The sequence below is a fragment of the Canis lupus genome, chromosome 18 (assembly GCF_011100685.1).
Source record: "Canis lupus familiaris isolate Mischka breed German Shepherd chromosome 18, alternate assembly UU_Cfam_GSD_1.0, whole genome shotgun sequence".
Classification (NCBI taxonomy): domain Eukaryota; kingdom Metazoa; phylum Chordata; class Mammalia; order Carnivora; family Canidae; genus Canis; species Canis lupus.
Window position 1 is genome coordinate 10150538 of NC_049239.1, and position 21442 is coordinate 10171979.

The 21442-nt window shown below is 38.8% G+C and overlaps 1 protein-coding gene and 1 pseudogene across 2 annotated transcripts in view; both read right to left on the reverse strand.

Annotated features, from left to right (window-relative positions):
• The window catches only part of RALA (RAS like proto-oncogene A), a 73147-nt gene that overhangs the window by 17714 nt on the left and 33991 nt on the right, over positions 1-21442 (reverse strand). The window contains exon 1 of one of the 2 annotated variants that reach the window (XM_038562664.1): positions 7256-7409. The exons of the other annotated variant lie outside the window; for it this stretch is intronic. The gene's annotated coding sequence lies outside the window, so the exon portion shown is untranslated. Of the gene's footprint in view, positions 1-7255; positions 7410-21442 lie in introns of those variants that run through there. 2 annotated transcript variants of the gene reach the window in all.
• On the reverse strand, positions 18461-19716 carry LOC100682966 (annotated as a pseudogene).

The window sequence follows — 21442 nt, forward strand, 5'->3', positions numbered from 1 at the left end:
ACTCTTCTGTGCCTCTTGGTCCCTGCCTTTTGGCATCTTCTCATTCTGTCTGGCTAAGACCTCTCAGTTTTGGGGGTCTCAGCCTTACCTGAAACTCTCAATCTAAATTAGTTAGGCTCTCCCCTGCCCTGTGCTCTCATATACCATCTGATACTCTCCCTCTCAACCATTATTACAAGTTGAAACTACTTGAATGTGTTAGTTGCTTATTATGAGTCTTCTTCCCTAATACACCAGAAGCAACCCAAGTGCAGGGGGTCATGTCTGCTTGGGTTACTTTATGTTGATTGTGACTACCATGGCTTGGCAAAATCAACCATTCAGTACACAAGTGTTGAATGAGCAAATAAATGTTCTCAGTCTGACAACCATGGGGAGTGATTTAGACTGTACTAGTAATAAAGCCATCATTGCTACTAGAAATTCAATCACAGGTATGGGCAAGGATAGTCTGCTGTGGGTCTCTGCCTCACACAATGGCTTAAAGGCACCCAAGAGCTGGGCAATTCTTGGGCTGTGCCCAGAAATCAGGCCCTTATGACTATTTGCCCGAACAAAAGAGTTGGTTGTTGTTGTTGTTTTTTAAGATTTATTTATCTTACAGAGAGAGAGAAAGCACGTGCTGGTGAGTGGGGGTAGGGTAGGAGACATTCTTCGAGCATACTCCCTGCTGAGGAGTCTCCCACAACACACAGAGTTTGATCTCACCACCTATGAGATCATGACCTGAGCTGAAACTAAGAGAGCCTCATGCTTAACTGAATGAGCCACCCAGGTGCCCCCTAAACAGAAAAGTCTTAAGGAAAAAAAAAAAACAGCAATCCATAATCTTATCTATTTAGCAACATGAACATGTTATACTTTGAGACTGCTTTCAATCTATAAGGAGCATAACTTGAGCTGACACTATATATGCAATTTCTGATCCTGTTCTTATTTTGTAACAAACATTTTAGCAGAAGCAGCTTGCGCTGTCAAGTGTACTGTAAAGAATCTATACTTAGAGGCTAGCAATTTGATCGATTTAACAAACAAGAATTGAGCCCTCCCTTTTTTTGGGTACCAAGGACATGATCATTAGATTATGAATGACTATCACTGCTCAGAAATTGAAAAAGAATAGCATATTTCAGGTAAGGAACTAAAAGCCTGAAGTCTACCAAGCCTAAGCAGTTGATGGAACATGATGTTCCTACATGAATCAGAAAATGACTTCCCACCATTATGATCCTTACTTAGCTGTAAGTAACTTCATGACTATGTACCTACTGTCTTATTTTTAAAACAATTAAGTATACTCTAAGAGCTGTGTGTGTTTTGAAAGCAAAACATTTAGCAGTCACACCAACTGAGAACACTTTTATTTCCAGAACAATTTAAAATACTGTTTAAATATCTGAAGTATATAAATATTTACATTTATTTCATATAACTATTTAAATATGTAAAATATTTAAATGTGATAAAATAGTGACTTAGATATAAAGAAGGAAAAGTCCCAGAGATATTTTTCCAAAGTGCAATCAGTCCCTAATAATTATGAGCTGCATATCCCATACTTTCAAGAGGCAATGCAAGACAAGAAGCTCCCACGGAGGAGACGCTCCTCTCTCCCCATTTCAAAAAGTTGGCATTCTACAATTTAGCTCCCAATCCCTAGTTTATATGTTGTTTTGATGGTAAACAAACTGAAGCCTGTGCCTACCTAAAACTGAAGGCAAACAGATACATAAATAAGAAAATTCCATAGTGCTAAATGCAATAAAGACGATGACAGGCACAAGATGAAGAGCAAGGGATGGGCAAATTGAACCAGGCCAGTCAAGCATGACTCCTTCTCAGAGGTAGCATTTGAGCTGAGACCTGAATTTTATGAGAGAACCAGGCAACTCTGAGGGAAGAGCATTCCAGAGGAATGACAAGTGCAAAGACCCAAAATGGGAGAGTTCGGCATGTTCTAGGGACCTGGAGGAGGCCAGAGTACATGGAGACTTGGGAGTAATGGTGGGGAGAGCGAGAGGAAGGGGAGGCCAACTGACAAAAAGCTTTGCAGGCCATGGAGAGGTGTCTGAGTTTTATTATAATTTTAATGGGAAGCACCAGGGAGTTTTTAAGCAAGACAGTGACATAATTTCACTTATATCTTGAAAAGATTAGCTTGGCTGGTGTGTGGAGAGCGGATGGTGGAGGAGCAAGAGCAGAGGAGTCTATCTAGTCCATGCTATTGAGGGCAGGGGGCTGGCCTATAGCAGCTGCAGCCCAAATGGTAATAATATTAGTTTCCATAACTAGTACTTGCATAACTATCAATACTACCTGTATTGGGGGCAATGACAATAAATTTAAGAGCTTTTCTTCTTCTTCTTTTTTTTTTTTTTTTTAAAGATTTTATTTATTCATAAGAGACAGAGAGAGAGGCAGAGACACAGGCAGAGGAAGAAGCAGGCTCCATGCAGGGAGCCCAATGCGGGACTTGATCCTGAGACCCCAGGATCCTGGGCAGAAGGCAGGCACCAAACCACCGAGTCATCCAGGGATCCCTAAGAGCTTTTCTTCTAAGATCAGGAACAAAACAAGGATTTCCACTTACCACTTTTATTCAACATAGTACTAGAAGTTCTAGCCACAACAATAGGACAAGAAAGGGAAATAAAAGGCACCCAAATTGGTAAGGAAGAAGTAAAACTTTCACTACTTGCAGATGACATGATGCTATATATAGAAAATCCTACAGTCCAACAAAAAACTACTAGAACTGATAAATGAATTCAGTAAAGTTACAGGATACAAAATTAACTTACAGAAATGTTTCATTTCTGTACATTAATAATGAAGTATCAGAAAGAGAAATTAAGAAAACAATCCTATTTACAACTGCTTCAAAAACAAACAAATACCTAGGAATAAACTTAACCAGAGAGGTGAAAGACCTGTGCTCTGAAAACTATGAACCACTGATGAAAGAAATTGAAAATGACACAAATGGAAAGATATTCCATGCTTATGGATTGGGAGATCTAATGTTATTAAAACATCCATATTGCCCAAAGCAATCTACAGATTTAATGCCATCCCTATAAAAATACCAACATTTTTCACAGAACTAGAACAAAGAATACTAAAATTTGTATAGGACCACAAAAAAACACTGAATAATCAAAACAATCTTGAGAAAGAACAAATCTGGAGATTTCAAGATTTACTACAAAGTTGTAGTAATCAAAACAGTGTGGTACTGGCACAAAAACAGACAAATAGACGGAACAGAACAGACAGCTCAAAGGTAAACCCATGGTTATATTGTCAATTAATCTTCAACAAAGGAAGCAGGAATAGAGAAAAAGGAAAATACAGTCTCTTCAACAAATAGCGCTGAGAAAACTGGACAGCTACATGTAAAAGAATGAAATTGGACCACTTTCTTCAACATACATAAAAATGAACTCAAAATGGAAAAAAGAGAACCCCTCAAAATGGATTAAAGACTTAAATGTGAGACCTAAACTAGAAAACTCCTAGAAGAAAATATAGGTAGCCATCTCCTTGATATCAGCTGTAGAACCATTTTTCTAGATGTGTCTCCTGAGGTAAGGGAATAAAGGCAAAAAGTAACCATCAACAAAACAAAATGCAACCTACTTAATGGGAGAAGATATTTGTAAATGCTGTATTTAATAAGGGGTTAAAAACCAAAACATACAAAAAAGTTATACAACCTAACACCAAAAAACCCCCCAAACTATCTGATTAAAAAAATGGGCAGAGGACCTGAACGGACATTTTTCCAAAGACAATAGATGGTTAACAGACACATGAAAAGATGCTCAACATCACAAGTTGTGTCAGGGAAATGCAAATCAAAACAACACTGAGATACTACTTCACACCTGTTAGAATGGCCAAAATAAAAAAAAACGTAAGACAAGTGTTGGCAAGGATGTGAAGAAAAAAAGCACCCTCATTTCACTGTTTTTAAGAATGCAAATTGGCACAGCCACTCTGGAAAACAGTACAGAGGTTCCTCAAAAAATTAAAAATAGAATTACTGTATGATCCAGTAATTCCACTAATTGGGAATTTACCAAAGGAAACGAAAGACTAATTCAAGAAGACAGGCAACCCCTATGTTTACTGTAGTCTTACTTATAATAGCCAATATATGAAAGCAAGCCAAGTGTTCACTGATAGATAAATGGATAAACGTGTGCTAAATACACACAATGGAATATTATTCAGCCATAAAAAGAATGAGATCTTACCATCTGCAACAATATGAATACACAGAGGATATAATGCTAAGTGAATAAATCAGTAGGATAAAGACAAATACAAATACTCTCAAATGTAAAATTTAGGAAACAAATGAATAAAGAAAAAGAGAGAAACAAAGAACCAGACTCTTCTTCTACAGAGAACAAACTGGTAGTCACCCAAAAGGACATGGGTGGGAGATGGATGAATAAATAGACAAAGGGGGTTAAGAGTGTACTTACTGGGGCACCTGGATGGCTCAGTTGGTTAAATGTCTGACTCTTGATTTTGGCTCAGGTCATAATCTCAGGGTCATGAGACGGAGCCCCGTGTCCAGCTCTGTGCTGGGCATGGAGCATGCTTAATATTCTCTCTCTCTTTCCTTCTGCCCCTTACCACCCCCCCGAACACTCTTAAGTCTTAAAAAAAAAAAAAAAAAAAAAAGAGTGCACTTAATGTGATGAGCACTAATGTATAGAATTGCTGAATATTATGCACCTGAAACTAACATAACACTGTATGTTAACGATACTTCAAAAATAACTAAATAAAAGAGACAGAAATTAATGATATAGGAGAGAGGGTGCTTCTAGGAGCAAAGTGCCTTTGAGAGTGGGACAGAGGAGTGGAGATGGGTCATGCATGAGGAGGGCCACCTCTTCTTTGTAACAGAGGTGAGGGGAAGTGAAAAGAAGGGGTATGGGTGAAGGTTGCAGACAGATCTGATCATTTATTTATTTTACTGAATCTATAGTTCCTCAATGAAATATGATCACACAGCAATTCAGTGCGGGAGTTGTAACTCAAAAGCAAAACCTTGCCTAGATAGATCAATGGAACAGAATATATAGCAATAGATCTGAATATATACTATAGTGTGTAAAAAAGGTGGCATTTCAAATGGAAGTGGGGAGGGAAGCATGGAGAATATCTCAATAAATGGACTTGGGACAATTGGTGAGCTATCTGGAAAAAAAATAAAGTTGGATTCATTTTCTTCACACCAATATAAACGTCAAGCGGATCAAAGATTTAGATGATAAAATCACAGTAGCACTGGGGTGCCTGGGTGACTCTGTTGGTTAAGCATTCAATTCTTGATTTCAGCTCTTGTCTTGACCTCAGGGTTGTGGGATCAAGCCCTGCAGTGGGCTCCTCGCTAAATGGAGAGTCTGCTTGAGATTCTCTCTCCCTATATCCCTCTCTCTCTTTCTCAAATAAATAAATCTTAAACAACAACAACAACAACAAAAAACCACAAAACACCAGAGGGGAAAGAAAACAATCCTGAAAGAGTTGTTTGATAATTTCAGAATGGGAGGGCCTAAAGTATTACATAATACTCATCAGCAAATAACTAACAAATTTTACTACTCGGGCAGCCCCGGTGGCTCAGCAGTTTAGCGCCGCCTTCAGCCCAGGGCCTGATGATCCTGAAGCCCCAGGATCGAGTCCCACGTCGGGCTCCCTGCATGGAGCTTGCTTCTCCCTCTGCCTGTGTCTCTGCCTCTCTCTCTCTCTCTCTCTCTCAAGAATAAATAAATAAAAAATCTTAAAAAAAACAACAAATTTTACTACTCAAAACATTTCTAGTGAACAAAATCTTTTATGAGTAAAGTAAAAGACAAAACTGAGGAAAATGTTTGCAATTCATTTCAAAGAGATAATTTCCGTATATAAAATGTTACTATAAATAAGACCAATAATTATAGGAAAATGGGCCGAAAATAGGAATAGTCATAGAAAAGGAAATATAAATGGCTCTAATATGCTCTACTGATAAGAGAAATACAAATAAAATACATTGGGACACTATTGTTTTACCCATCAGGTTGTTAAGTTTGCAAAGGTCAGCAAACTATAGCTCCTTTGGCCCACTTTTTGTATGGTCCCTGAGCTAACAATGGTTTTATGTTTTTGAAGGCTTATAAACAAAACAAAACAAAGAATATGCAACAGAGAATGTATGTGGCCCACAAGTCTAAAATGTTTACTTCTAGTCCTTTTACAAAGTTTATCCCTGGTGTAAAGAAATAGGCACATTCATTCATTGCAGTGAAGTGTAAACTGAATGCATGGAGTAACCCTAACTACAAAAAACAAGGATGGTCTTTACCCAGTGATACGGAGGGAGCTCAAACATACTGTTAAAGTGGGAAAAAAAAAAAAAAGACACAGACAAGATACAGAACAAGCACAGATGAGGAAAAGGCTTTTTTAGGAATTCACTTGTTTATTACATCAGAAACGATATAAAACAGTGGTTAACAACACGGTTGCCAGTGAGGATGGAAAGGAAGTCACTGGTGGATAGAAGTGGGACAGTGGCTTGTAATGTATACCATTTTGTACATTCTGGTTTTTGTATCATGTGTACATATGTTTTAAGCAAAGAACTAGTCATAAAATAATATAAGCTTGTTTATTTCTTGCACTCACTTGACACAAGTGCAATTAACTACCTTGTTGGAACTTTCATTCAAATTAGGAATTGGGGGACTGAATCTCCATTTTAAATAAAATATGACATCTCCATGTATGTGGATTCGTTTCCCTGCCTCAACTAATGAGACAAGAATCCTTGAATTTCAAATGGTGTATTTGGTTTCTCAGTTATCTTCTACCTTTTACTGTTTAATTTTTTCAAAGTGATATCCTAGAATAAGACTACAGAACATATTCAGTTATGGGTGGGTTTCAAGTTTTCAACCTTACTGTTTTTCTGCTTCATTCAGAAACCAGACACCTATACCATGCTCAAAATATTTGTGTGAAATATGAATTCCTTGATTTTCCCTCCCTCCCTGCCTTCCTTCTTTCTCTCTCTTCCTCCACAAAGACACTGTTCTCAGGGCTGGGGCTGTGGAGTCGAACTCCACAGGTCAAGGCCTTGCCGCTGATGTTTAGTGGATGGGTAGCCACACTGTAGGAGTTTCCTGTGGCCGCTGTAACAAACCGCCACAAACCTATAGTAGCTTCAAACAACATATATTTATTGTCTTACAGTTATGGCTGCCGAAATCCAAAATGAGTCTTAAGGCTCAATCAAGGTGTCAGTTGGGCAGATTCCTTTTGGAGGCTCCAGGGAAGAATCTGTTCTTTGCTTTTTCCAGTTTTTAGAGACTGGCTTTCCTTGGCCCTTAAACGGTCTTAAATCCCTTTGCAAAAAAAAAAAAAAAAATTTAAATCCCTTGGCTGAATCATTACAATCCCTGCTTCTGTGGTCATATCGCCTTCTCTTCTACTGTAGTCAAAACCTTCTCTACCTCCCTCTTAAAGGATACTTGTGATTACACTTCAGGCCAAATTCTCTAGAATAAGCATCCCATCTTAAAATCCTTAATTAACTTTTTAAAAAGATTTTTGTTTTGGGGAAGGAGAGAAAAAAGAGTGGAGGGGGTAAAGGGAAAGGAAGAAACAGACTTCCCAGTAAGCAGGAAGCCCAACCTGGGGCTTGTTTCCAGGACCCCAGGGCTATGACCTGAGCTGAAGGCAGACACTTAACTGACTGAGCCACCCAGGTGCCCCTCAATAGCCTTAATTTAATCAAGTTCCTTTAGCCATAGAAAGTAACATTCACAGATTCCAGGGATTAGGTATAGATATCTTGGGTTTATTCAGCCTACCACCTACAGAAAGGGGGTCAAGGTGCTTCAGACCACAAATCTTCAATCCAAATTCTGCTCTGTATTTTCAACTTCAAGAAACTTTCTAACAATCAATCAATCTAGCTCTCCAATACTGAATAGAGAATACTCTTACCAAGTAAGATATCAAACACTCTCTGCCCACCAAAACCGAAAATGCTAACAATCTTAATATTTCCAGAGTTCATTATTGTCTTTAGACTTTCCTAATAAAGGCACTTATTATTAGGTTTTAGTCTAAAAAAAATATCAGCTGTGAACTTCTTAATGAGAGATTCCTTGTAATAAAGAGGTTAAATGAAGTATTTACTTCCCCTCCAATTTCAAAACTGCATTAAAGGTTTATGATCACTAAAGTTTAGTTCCTATCAAACCATTACTAATCACAAGTAGGTAGACGTCAAATTAGTGACTCATTCTCAAAAAAGTATTTCTTTTCGGGCAGCCCGGGTAGCTCAGCGGTTTACCACCTCCTTCAGCTCGGGGTGTGGTCCTGGAGACCTGGGATCGAGTCCAGTGTCGGGCTCCTTGCATGAAGCCTGCTTCTCCCTCTGTCTGTGTCTCTCTCGAATAAATAAATAAATCTTTTTTAAAAAGTCTTTTTTTTTAAGATTTTATATTCATCCATGAGAGACACACAGAGAGATAGGCAGAGAGATAGGCAGAGGGAGAAGTAAGAGATAGGCAGTAGGGAGCCTAATGGGGAACTCAATCCTAGGACTCCGTGATCACGACCTGAGCCTAAGGGAGATGCTCAACCACTGAGCCACCCAGGCGGCCCTGTAAAGTATTTCATACAAACAACTCACCCATGACACTCCCTATCTGCATTAAGAGTATCTGCTCAGTAAAAACAAAAACAAAACAAAACAAAAAAACCCCACCAGGAATTTAGTATAAAATTAACAATTTTAGAAGAGTTAGAGTATACTTGAGCAAGGAAACAAGACACACTATTCTTTTTTGAAAGGGATTTAAGACTATTTAGGTTTATACCAGGCACAAATAATACCACTGGTACAATTTTCCAGCCACTTCAGGAATGGGTGAAGGAATTGGGGCACCCAGGTGGTTCAATCAGTTAAGTGGCTGCTTTCGGCTCAGGTCATGATCTCAGGGTCCTGGGATAGAGCCCCACTAACCATCGGGCTCCCTACTCAGCGGGGAGCCTGCTTCTCCCACTCCTCCCTGCTTGTGCGCTCTCTTTCTCTCGCTGTTTCTCAAATAAATAAAATCTTTTTAAAAAATAAAGAACGGGTATTATCAATACTATTTAATGTTTCAGAGAATGTTTCCAATTATCCTCAGAGATCTAGATTAACACTGATGAAGTCTTAACAAAGAGACTAAAGGAAATGTAGATTAACTGACCTATCATGTGAATACAGGGCAAAACTTTAAATAAAAAATGTTACCATATAGAATCCAGCATGTTAAAGAATAAACCAAAGTGACCAAGTGGGGTTCAACCAGATATTGCAAGAATAGCTTTATATTTTAGGAGGTCAATATAATTCCTCATATTAATAGATGAAAATAATTGTATTAGTATATTTATAAGGTCTAGAATATTTGATAAAATTCAAAGTTCACTACTTATAAAAACATAGTAAAGTAGAAATTTATTGGTACTCACTTAATACAGAAACTGGTGACCTTAAAACTAAACCCTAAAAAAATCTCATCATGCTTCACAATAAAAGCATTTTATAAAAGCATTTCCATTAACGCTTTTGTCAGGAATAAGATAAGAATGCCCAGTACCATCACTCTTTTGCATTGTCCTGAAAGTAGCACCTGATGACATCAGAAAGAGATATAAGGAGTAAATGATCATTATTAATTGGTAACATTTAAGTCAAAGGAATCAACTAAAAAACTGCTCTAACGAGATTTCAAAGGATAGATGATTCTATTAATAACTTTGTTATATAAAAAATAGAATTCTTCTTTTTAAAATTTTATTTATTTATGATAGACATAGAGAGAGAGTGAGGCAGAGACACAGGAAGAGGGAGCCCGACGCGGGACTCGATCCCGGGGCTCCAGGATTGCGCCCCGGGCCAAAGGCAGGCGCTAAACCGCTGAGCCACCCAGGGATCCCCCAAAATAGAATTCTTTCAAAGAACCAGTTAGAATGTATAATGGGAGAAGGGGTCAAAGCAATTAGATGGTGGGAATGACAATCTGCAACAAATGGTCCTAGAACAATTGTATAAACCTTGGGAGGAAAGAACCTCTATGCATGTCTCACACTACACCAAAAAATTAATTTGACATGTATGAAAGACTCAAATGTTAAGCTAATATATGAAATTTTCAGAAAATAGGAAAATACCTTTGAGACCCTGAGGGAGAAAAAAGATTTCTTAGAGAGGACACAAAATATATTAAGTACAAAAACAAACAAACAAACAAAAAAAAACCCTGAAAAACTGAACTATTAAAACTAAAATCCTCTGCTCATCAGAAGAGATTGTTAGGAAAATTAAATGATAAGCTACAGGCTGGGAAAAAATATTCACAACATATATGTCTGTAAAAGGGCTTGCATCCAGAATAGATAACTCCAACAAATTAATGAAAAAATATAAGCAACCCAATAAAAACTGGGCATAATACTTGAGCTTCATAAATACTTCATAAAAGGTTATTTCTTTGGCCAAAAAGTTCATAATAAGTTGCTCCACATCAGACGGAAATTCAAATTAAAGTGACAAGGATATCCTACTTCATGCCCACTAGAAGTTAAAGTTAAAAAGACAATATTGAATGTAGGCAAGGATGTTGAACTATGAGAACTCATGCTTTGCTGATGGAAGTATAAGAATGGTACAATTGGGGATCCCTCAGCGGCTCAGCGGTTTAGCGCCTGCCTTTGGCCCAGGGCATGATCCTGGAGTCCCAGGATCCAGTCCCACATCAGGCTCCCTCCATGGAGCCTGCTTCTTCCTCTGCCTGTGTCTCTGCCTCTCTCTCTCTCTCTCTCTCTCTCTCTCTGTGTGTCTCATGAATAAATAAAATCTTAAAAAAAAAAAAAGGCACAATCATTTTCAAAAGTGGCTATTTCTCAAAAAGCTAAACATATACATATCCTACGACCCAAAGTTCTACTCCTACAATTAGGTACGTGACATGAAGACATATGTCCACAAAGACTTGTACAAGAATGTTCAGTTTTATTCACAGTAGCCAAAACGGGAAACAACCAAATGTCTAACAATTTAAAAAAAAAAGTTTATATATAAAATGGAAGAAAAGCCTGAATTTACAACAGCTTTCACAAAGGGTACATAACAGAATAAGATTAACAAAATTGAAAAAAAAATTAAAAAAAAAAGATTAACAAAATGGTCTAAGATATATATGAGAATTTAATAATGTACCTAGGTAACTTTATAAAGGGTGACTCAAATAAATGAAAATAAGATCCTGTTTTGGGGGCAAGAAGATTGTATGTTGGTAAAGGCACAAAATCTGGTAATGAAAAATACTATTTTTTTAATATAGAAGAATTTATTAAAAAAAAAAAAAAAGACCACTAAATCAAAAGACAAAGGACCTGATTTAGGAGTCCTCTGATCTATGTCCTAGAGTTTTCTTTACCCTTAATTTTGTGAAGATACAGGGGCCTGGGTGGCTCAGGTGGTTAAGCATCTGCGTTCAGCTCAGGTCATGATCTCTGGGTGCCGGGAGTGAGCCTCATGTCTGGCTTCCTGCTCAGCAGGGAGTCTGCTTCTTTTTTTTTCTCTCTCTTCCTCTGCCCATCCCCACTGCTCATTCTCTTGCTTGTTCAAATCTATCTATCTATCTATCTGTCTATCTATCTATCTATCTACTATCTATCTTTAAAAAAATTGTGAAGATAATTTCTGATGTTGAAACCTGGCTTTAACTTTTCTTCAAAGGCAGTTTGGTTTAAATACAATAAAATCACCTTTTTAATGAATTTGGATAAATGTATAGTCATGTAACCAACCACAATCAAGATACGTAACATTTCCATTCCCCCAAAAAGGTTCCTCTTACCCCTTAGCAGTCATGCTTCCCTTCTGACCCCATCCCCTGGCAGCCACTGATCCAACTTTAGTTCCTATCACCTTTTCCAGAACGTTATATAAATGGACCATATTATACATATAGACTTCTGTGCCTGGTTTCTTTTTCTTAGCTATGGCTTTTGAGATACATCCATATTGTTACATGTACCAGTGGTGCATACATCTTTTTTTAATGTTGGATGGTACTCAATTGTCTGGAAGTAGCACAATTTGCTTCTCCATCTACATTTATTTGGGTTGTTTCCATTTAAAATATGTTAAAGATGAAGAAGCTATAAACATACAAGTTTGTGTGTGTGCGCGCATATATGTGTATGTGTGTGTGTTTCCACTTCTCTTGGGTTAATATCTAGGAAAGAGACTGCTAAACTGCATGGTAATTTCATGTTTAAATATGTTTTCCAAGTTGCTATGCCCTTCTCCATTTCCACTAACATGTATGTGATTTTTAGTTGCTTTCTATCTGGGAACTGTCAGTCTAATAGTTTGAGTAACAGTATTTCACTGTGGTTATAATTTTCCTAAAAACTAATCATATTGAGCATCTTTTCATGTGGTTGTCTACTATCTATATGTCTTTGGTGTTCAAATCTTTTGCCCATTTTTAAAAATTGGGTTTTTGTTTTTTCAGTGAGTTGTAAGAGTTCTCTATATTTTCTCGTATAAAAGCCTTTATAAGAAAATATTTTCTATCTGTAGCTTATCTTTTTATTTTCCTTACCTGTTTTTGGAAGAGAAGAAGCTTTCAATTTTGATGAAGTCCAATCATTTTTTTTATTTCATACTTTTGGAATTCCAATAAATCTATGACAAATTTTAAGTGACAAGAGAAACTACTGTTTTGAATATTTATAAGCAAAACCTTATTAATTAGTCATTATGAAAAAGAGAAGGTGGAAGAAGTCCAGGTGAAATAATAAATAACATTAGTAGTAACTGACGCCCTAAACTCATAGGAGATCTTCATTTTAAAGTATACAATCAAGCTCTAAAGATCAATATCCAAGTTAGAAAGTCCCTGAGGCACTGTTTTATTTTTGAAATGTAACGACATAATATTTTCCAATTCAAGCTGCACTGAATAAGGAGGATACAAAATTACAATAAAGACTGAACTAAGGAAAATAATACTGTTATAAGGGTACAGTAGCTGGAAACTGCTTAAAGATGGTCTAACATTTTGCTTTGTCTGAATAAATTTATATGACTTGCCAAACATGAGAGATATCAAATTACACCCTTAAAATCACAAAGGCTCGAATTACTTTATCTCCCTGGGTCTCTGCTCATTTGCAAAGCCAAAGTTAACATGAACAAAACAGCATTATGTAAGATGTCTAATATGGTAAGTATAGGAAATAAACATTCATCTTTTTAGAAGATCCTACCTTTATATGCAGCATATATTCAGCCCAGGGCAAAATTACTAACAGCACCACAAAGGTAAAGCCCTTGCGGCAGTTAAAACTAACAAAAATTCTCTGGAACAAATGAGGAAGGCTGAGACTTGAAAGACAAAGCATTAGCTGACCAGGTGACTCCCAGAGCGAGAGTGAGAGATGAAGCCAGAAGTAAAAAGGGACAGAAACAGAAAGAAAATGTACTAGGGATGTACTAGGGATTTAGATTCCTGTCCTCCAAGCAGTGGAGACCCACCACGAGTTTTGAAGCGAGAGACTATGACTCAGAGGCAGGCAGATGGCTGGAAGGCTACAGGCCCACGTGGACTTGACTGTGGACCAGGGAGAGGGTATGGATGGATTCAAGAGACACTCAATATGGGGACAGATTAGATATGAGAGGTGAAGGAAAGGAAAGTTCAACCCAAATCACCAAACTTTCTGCCTAGAATGGACATGGGTAAGAAAAAAGAAGAGGAACAAGCAGCTTTTTGTGGTGGGGAGGGGTAGGTATTAAGAATTCATGAAAGGAAATTATGAAAATCAATACTGATCTTTTAATAGATCAAAATAATTTAAAATAAGAATCTAAGTATAGCCCAAGTATAAGTGTTTTTTTCACCTTGGCCTCAGTGGTTTTGTTACCACCTCATGTCTTGATTCAGTAATGCTGAGAAATAAATAACAGGGTGGAACCCGAAAGGTAAAAGAGTAAAATAGCTGTAAATCACTATCTACAGCTATTTTAACATCTGTCTTTGAACACCTAAATGTGCTTCTGAAATAAGATTATGTAGTTTATTAGGAAAACAGCAAATAATTATTATAAAGAATATACATATTGCTTCTGTATTCCTATGCTAACTCTGGAAGGATACACAACAGAAAGTAATCATTTGAATTTTGAACCATGAGAATGTTACTTATCTGAAAATTAAATACATTAAGTGTTATTTACTGAATTTACCAGCTACAAAATTGGATAAAAAAAAATATTCAGAGCCTGGATGCTTAACAACTCTAACAAAAAAGTATAATTTGGGCAACTTATATTTGCTTTAGGTTCTACTGTGTGTGAGCTATAAATTAAATATATATATGTGTGTGTGTATATAAATATAAATATAAATAATATATACTGTTATAGTTTCTCTTGTTTATAGACTTATGAACTTCATACTGTCTATGGAAGCTTTGCTAATTTAAAAAATGCAACCAGAAAAAAATAATTGAACTAATTATATCTAAATAATCCTGCTTAAAAATTATTCAACTAAATAAGACTTATATCAAACCTTAGTATTAGAGGGGTGCCTGGGTGGCATGGTCAGGTGACCAACTCTTGGTTTTGGCTCCAGTCATGATCTTGGGGTTATAGGATTGCGCCAGGGTCAAGCTCTGTGCTCAGTGCAGAGTCTGCTTGAGTTTTTCTTTCTCTATCCCTCTGTCCCTCTCCCCCTACATGCGCATGCTCTCTCGATCTCTCTGAAATAAATTTCAAAAAAAACCCCTTAGATATTAGAAGAAATACTGACAAAAAGTTTAACAGTAAACAATCATTAGCACATGAAATATTTTTAAGGAATTTAAGTGCACATGAAGACATCTGTTAAATTCCACTTCTTAATGCATGTTTCATTAGTAAGTTAGCTCTCTCTGTGTAAAGTGGCTTCTCTCATCTTTTGGCTTACTTTTGGATTTCCTTCCTGTTTTTCCTATGCCCATCTTCTGAGCCAACATATAATTACTGAGGGTCAGGTACCATGCCAAGGCATGGGGTGGGGGGCAGTAGTGGGTGGGCACAAAGATAAGCAAGTCTGGATCCCTGACTTCAAGGATCTCACAATCAAGTACTGAGACACCATGGGAAGAGGTTATAAACACACAAGTTTGCCTTCTGCATCCCTTTCCACTTAAGTCATACTTGTTCTTCTGGGTTGTTCTATTGATTTCCTGGCTATAATTCTTAATGGCTATTTAGTATGTCATTCTGTAGATGTATTATAGAAGCTTACTTACCAAGACCTGTAATATAAAATGTTATAGCCGGTTAGAATTATTTAGTGTAACGATGAATGACCATCTATTTCTACATTTAAAATGTTTTCATGAGGTAGACTCCAAGAAACAGAAATGAATGAATGGACTGTTTAAGGTTTAGCAGACATAATATTCAACTCCTTTTCAATAGGACTGTATAATTAACTGTTCACAACATTCCTATTAAGCAATCAGAATTCTTTTTAAAAAATCTGCTTTTATATTAGAAAAAAGATCTCGTTATTTCTATTCCATCTTTGATTACATGAAGAGGGTGAATATTTTTTCCATTTACTTAGTTATTTTGTGAATTGTTAATTTACATCCTATACTAATCTGGCAATAATAGCATACTACATTTTATTTAATTTCAAGTCACCACTGGCTAGGCTTTCTTCCTCTAGCTTCCTCAGTCCAGCAAAGCAGGTTTTTCTGGTGGTGACTAGATCTCCTTCCCATGACAGATCTGGAGACTTCACGTTCACTGGCATTTTCAGAGGAGCTCACTTCAAGGTTCACGGGCAAGGAACAGGTTGCCAGGTTAGATTCTTCTCCAAAAACCAAAACAAGCAGAGGTTACCTTCAGTCACTAACACTTTCACTGGAACTCCCAGTCCTCCTCAAAATGAGAGTTTAAAAAGAAACTTTTTTCAAAAGTAGATTTCCAAAATTAGCACAGGAACCAATGTTACTGCAACACTTGTATGGGCTGGTATGTGGGTAGGATATCCAGTTAGCTCTTAATATACACATATATAATACCTTGTCCTATCATCTCTTCTGCTCTGTTCCTACGGCCTCAGCTTAAAGGCTCTTCAGCAATCTATGGGGAAGAAGAGATTCCACTTGCAGCTTTCCTCATGGGTATGCCGGCCTGGGGCTTCTTCTACCCTGGTTCACCCATCGATGCCATCTGCTTTCTGTCTTCTAAAACCTGGAAAGTCTCTGCTTTGCTGATGGTCACTCCATCTGTTCTCATTCTCAATGCTGTTATGAATTTACAAACTTCTGTCTGTAAATTTTATTTTCCTCTGTGTTTTCACTGGGAGCTGGGGATACAGATGAGTGAGCCTATGGCTTTCACTACAACCTGAGTTAAAATCCTCAGTTGGCTTATTTGAAATCCCAAAATATTTCAAATTCAGGAATTATGAAAATCTCAAAGTCATCTAATTAAAATTAGCCTCAGTTTTAAAAGATTATGTATATATTTACTTATTTGAGAGAGAGCAATTGAGAGTACACGACTTAGGGTGTCGGGGCGGGGGGGAGAGGCAGGAGAAGGACAAACAGAGTCCCCACTGAACAGGGAATGATCCCTGGGCCCTGACACGGAGCTCAATCCCGGGATCATGACCTGAGGCAAAGGAAGATAACCAACTGAGCCATCCAGGCACCCCCAAATCAGCCTCAGTTTTAAAGAAAACAATTATTCAGTACCAATTTTAAGACTAAATAGGTTTCCTGAAATGAGTGGCCAAATCATCATAAATAAGGAAAAAGTTAAGATTAGGCAATATCTGGCACAGAAAAGGAGTAGGAGTGAGGCACAAGCGGGAGAAAAGAGAAAGGAGAGCCAATAGTCTTCACTGCTATAGAGAAGTGTTGAAGTGATTTTTTTTTTTAAATGTTTTCTTCATAGCACTGAGGTTGGCTAAAAGTAAGAATTTATAAGGGCCATAGTGATCAGTCATGCTCTGCAAATTAAGTACTGAAACTATTTTTATAAACCAGGAATTTATTTTTTAAAAAGATTGATTGATCGATTGATTGATTGATTTATTGGGGGGGGGAGAGAGTGCGCATGTACAAGCGGGCAGAGGGGGAGATCCTGGACTCCAGGATCATAACCTGGGCTGAAGGGAGATGCTTAACTGCCTGAGCCACCCAGGCACCCCATGAAACAGGACAGATGAACTCTACAGCAATAAAGAGAAATTCCCTTTGTACCAACTAACCTCTACTATAGTCTTTAGTTGATCACTTGCTGAGTTTCTATTTTATGGAAATGTGGTTGAATAGCCAATGCTTTTTATTTTTGGGGGGCGGGGGCTATAGAAACTTTATTATAACAAAGAAACCAGGCTGTAATAAGTCTACATGATTGGAGCAGACGGTGGTGATCTTTCCAAAGGGTGAAGCCTGAGTCCAGCCGGCAGCACACACAGGTTAAAACCAAAGCCCAGATACTCCTCTGCCCTGGTGCTGCCCTGCCCTGCCTGCTGCTGATGTGAGATGAGAGACTGAACTACTGCACTGAATGGAGGAAGAGGACCAACAAGGCAGAGGGAGCATCCCGACAGGAGACAATCACTGAAGAGGATGCTGAACTAACCCCTATAGGCTGGGGTTGATGGTCAATCGAGCAGTAGAACAGGATGAAAATTGAGGCTGGTTATAAAGCTCTGTGCTGAAGGGAAAGAACAGCAACACGAAGGGAGAAGAGAAGAACATTAAAATGCCCGAAAGCATTAAACAGCAGAGCTTTTTCTTTTTCTTAAATAAGACAGGAAACAGCATCTTTTATTTCCCTGGCTGCAGCGGCAGCACACTTGCTGGTTTTCATGAAACACGATTTCTGTAACGAGGTGTGTGGATAAGCTTGCTCAATCACGAGCGGACAAACACGAGGCTGCCTGCTAATGTTAGAGCCAGGTCTTCCCGCAATGCCTCTCACAGGTGCTATTCTCATGCTGGATCTACAGAGGTGTCCCCAACACCACAATGTGCTGCAGTTAAAGCTTCTGGAACTTCACAATGGCATGATCGATGGGGTTTTTTGGGCCATGTCTTTTTTGTAAGCTCTTCTGGAATAGCTGGAGTTAAAGGATGAGCAGGAGCTTGGTTTTGAGCCACAAAGTTCAGACACCCACCACAGATGCCTCTGCCCTATTTCACTACATGTTCTTTTCTGAGAAACTTATTCAGTGGTTGAGTGTTTAAGTACTGTGGTTGAAAGAATGACCTGCTTGCCACCATCCACCCTCCTTCTTCCGTTTGAATCTCACAACAGTGGAGGCTGTAGACAGGAAGGTCGGCTCTGGTCCCTCTCACAGGGAAATTACTCAGTGACCTGGAGAAAGGCTTGGGCAAGGAAGCCCCCTGCCGCAGGGGTGTGTCCATCCTTTGTCATGCAGATGAAGAACTCCTTGGCCTCTCCACCAGCTCAAGCTTTAGTCCCCTGAAACAGAACATGGCAGTCATGGCAGTCCATTCAGTGATGTGCTGTCACGGTGTGGAAGGAGCCCTCCCTTCTTGAGGCTGGAGACCAGCTGAGTCCACATGATCGGGACTTGGTCAGCCAAGCCTTTTACTTCCTGCCACCGCTGTTTTTGTAGGTCAGGGCTGGTCTGGATGGTCAAAGCAATCTGGCCTCCACTGATTGGGAAGGGCTGGAATACATGGGACAGATCAAGATCTTCAACTGTGACTCTACCCTTCTGGCTTCATCAGCATCTTTGCTGACCACAGTGAAGGCTCCCATGTGCTCACCAGATAGGCCCATGATCTTGGCATAGGACTGGCAGGGACCAACATTAATGCCCTGTTCCATGAAGTGGCATACAGTCCAGGCATCTTTGTTGCCATCACTGTTGGCAAAGCCTTGGGAGGCCATGTCAAAGAACGTCAAGAGACTGTTCCTTTTCATCACTGTTGCCACTTCCTTCTACGGCTCATGGCATTGGTCCACTCCCATGGGGCAGTGGGCTCAGACAGGAAAGCAGGAGAAAATGTTGTGGCATTTTCAAAATGTCCTCCACAGAGCCTGTAAAGTCAAAGCTGCAAGTCTTGGGGTTATTGTATCAATTAACCTTGTAGCTGCATGCCAGCATCCCTGAAGATGGGTGTGTGATTTCCCCAGGGTGGTTTGGACAGAAAGACACTTCGGCTGAACTTAAAAAAACCTCTGCAGAAAATTGGCTCCAGTCCTCAGGCCCTAGTTGCAGAAATGGTCTGCAGGGTGACATATCTGCTGCTTTTCAACCTTTAGTTGTTCTCTCCTGGGGCTAGTTTTGGAGCTGCCTTACAAAATTCAGCAAGTCTCACGATGGGTAGGTATTCTTTGTCCATATTGTTTGCAGCAGTCTGGGCTTCTGCCTTCTGGATGCTGGGGAGCACATAGGCTTTCCATTATCATCTCGGTAGGCACCAACTCCCAGATTCATCTTTTTGCTGTTGGTGTTTCTCTTAAAGACTTTGGGGATTCCCAGGATGGGATGTGAAGACCCTATTTCCACAAGGTCCACCATGAGCTGGATCTGGAGGAGGCTGCAGAGCGAGACCTGGATGGAAGGCCGTATTGAACCCAGACAGCATGTGGGGTGGTCAGAGTGCAGTAGGGCTATGCTGGATGAAGAGAAGGCAGCAGGTAGCTGCAGGGCAGAGGGGAGGGCCAGCAGCCAATTCTTTATGTCCAATTCTTTTTAAATAATAACAGAAAATGTAAACTGGTAACCTCTAAAATTCTGACTTGATATTATACATGGCACCAGGCATCCATCTAATCACATTAAGCTTTTGGTATGTGCTCTATGATGCTTACTGTGTAAGTATGGCACAGCAAAAAGACAGGAGATATCACTGTTTTTAATTTTTTTAAAAATTCTTTTTTTTTTAATTATAACAGTGAATATAAGAAATATCCAATCTGAACTTAGGTTTAATAACAACTTGAGTATTTATCAACTAAATTCTCCATTGCAAATCTGTTTACTACAGACTCATTTCTGAGGGTTATCGCAAATGCTGTTGAGTACTCTTTCTTTTTTTTTCTTTAAAGATTTTATTCATTTATTCATGAGAGACACACAGAAAGAGAGACACAGACAAGGGATAGGGACAGGCAGGCTTCCTGTGGGGAGCCCAACTCAGGACTTGATCCCAGGACCCCGGGATCACTCCCTGAACCAAAAGCAGACACTCAACCGCTGAGCCACCCAGTCGTCCCTGTTAAGTACTCTTAATGTTATCATTAGCGTTGATCACCCTCCTGTGCACACATACGTGCGTGTGCATGCACACATGCATACACATACATGAGACATGAGCTCCTCCTTCACTCAGTTTTTCATGATGATTATAAAGTAACATGTACTCATCATATAAAACTTGGGAGAGTAAAGGGACAAAGGGAAAGTTTACCTGTGTGGTCCTATTACCTAAGGTTAATATTTTTAAATTTTTATGTTCTTCTAGGACTATCTTACAGAGCATTCAGCCAAACATGGTTCAAGAAGCTGGGAGAGGGGCACCTGGGATGAAGCCCTGTGTGGGGCTCCTTGCTCAGATGGGAGTCTGCCTCTTTTTTTTCCCCACTTGGCCTGCTTGTGCTCTCTCTCTCTCTCTCTCTGTCAAATAAATAAAATCTTAAAAAAAAAAATAAAGAAAGAAGCTGGGAGAAAAATTCCAAGGAAAGTAGGAAAAAGGGGGGGGGGGATAAGGACAATTAAAAAAATACCTGGAGATAAGACAATAACATTGGAGGAAAATATTTTCATCTATTGAGTATTTATATTAGACATTTTTCCAACTACTTGATTAATCTCAAGACTATTAAAGGACATTAAAACCATTACCCACATTTTACAGCTCAGTCACACAGAGTTTTTAACAGGTGTCCAAAGTCACACTGCTGGTATGAATCTAGGACTTTAAAAAATATAGATCCTAAGTGTTTACCATCTAAACTTTACTATCATTATAGAAGAAACTGGCAAGAATGATCTCTCCACCAGGCTTGAGCCCGAGACAGTTTTTGTTTGTTTTATATGTACTCTACGATGATTTTATTTATTCATTTGAGACAGATTTTATTTATTCATTTGAGAGAGAGAGACAGAGAGAGCAAGAGCACGAGTGGAGGGTGGCAGAGGGGGAGGGAGAAGGAGAAAGAATCTGAAGCAGACTTTGCACTGAGCACAGAGCCCAATGTGGGGCTTGGGGCCTGACCCAACAATGGCAAGATCATAACCTGAGCCAAAATCATGAGTCAGAACCCACTGAACCACCTAGGTGCCCTGGGACCCAGACAGTTTTAAAGGTA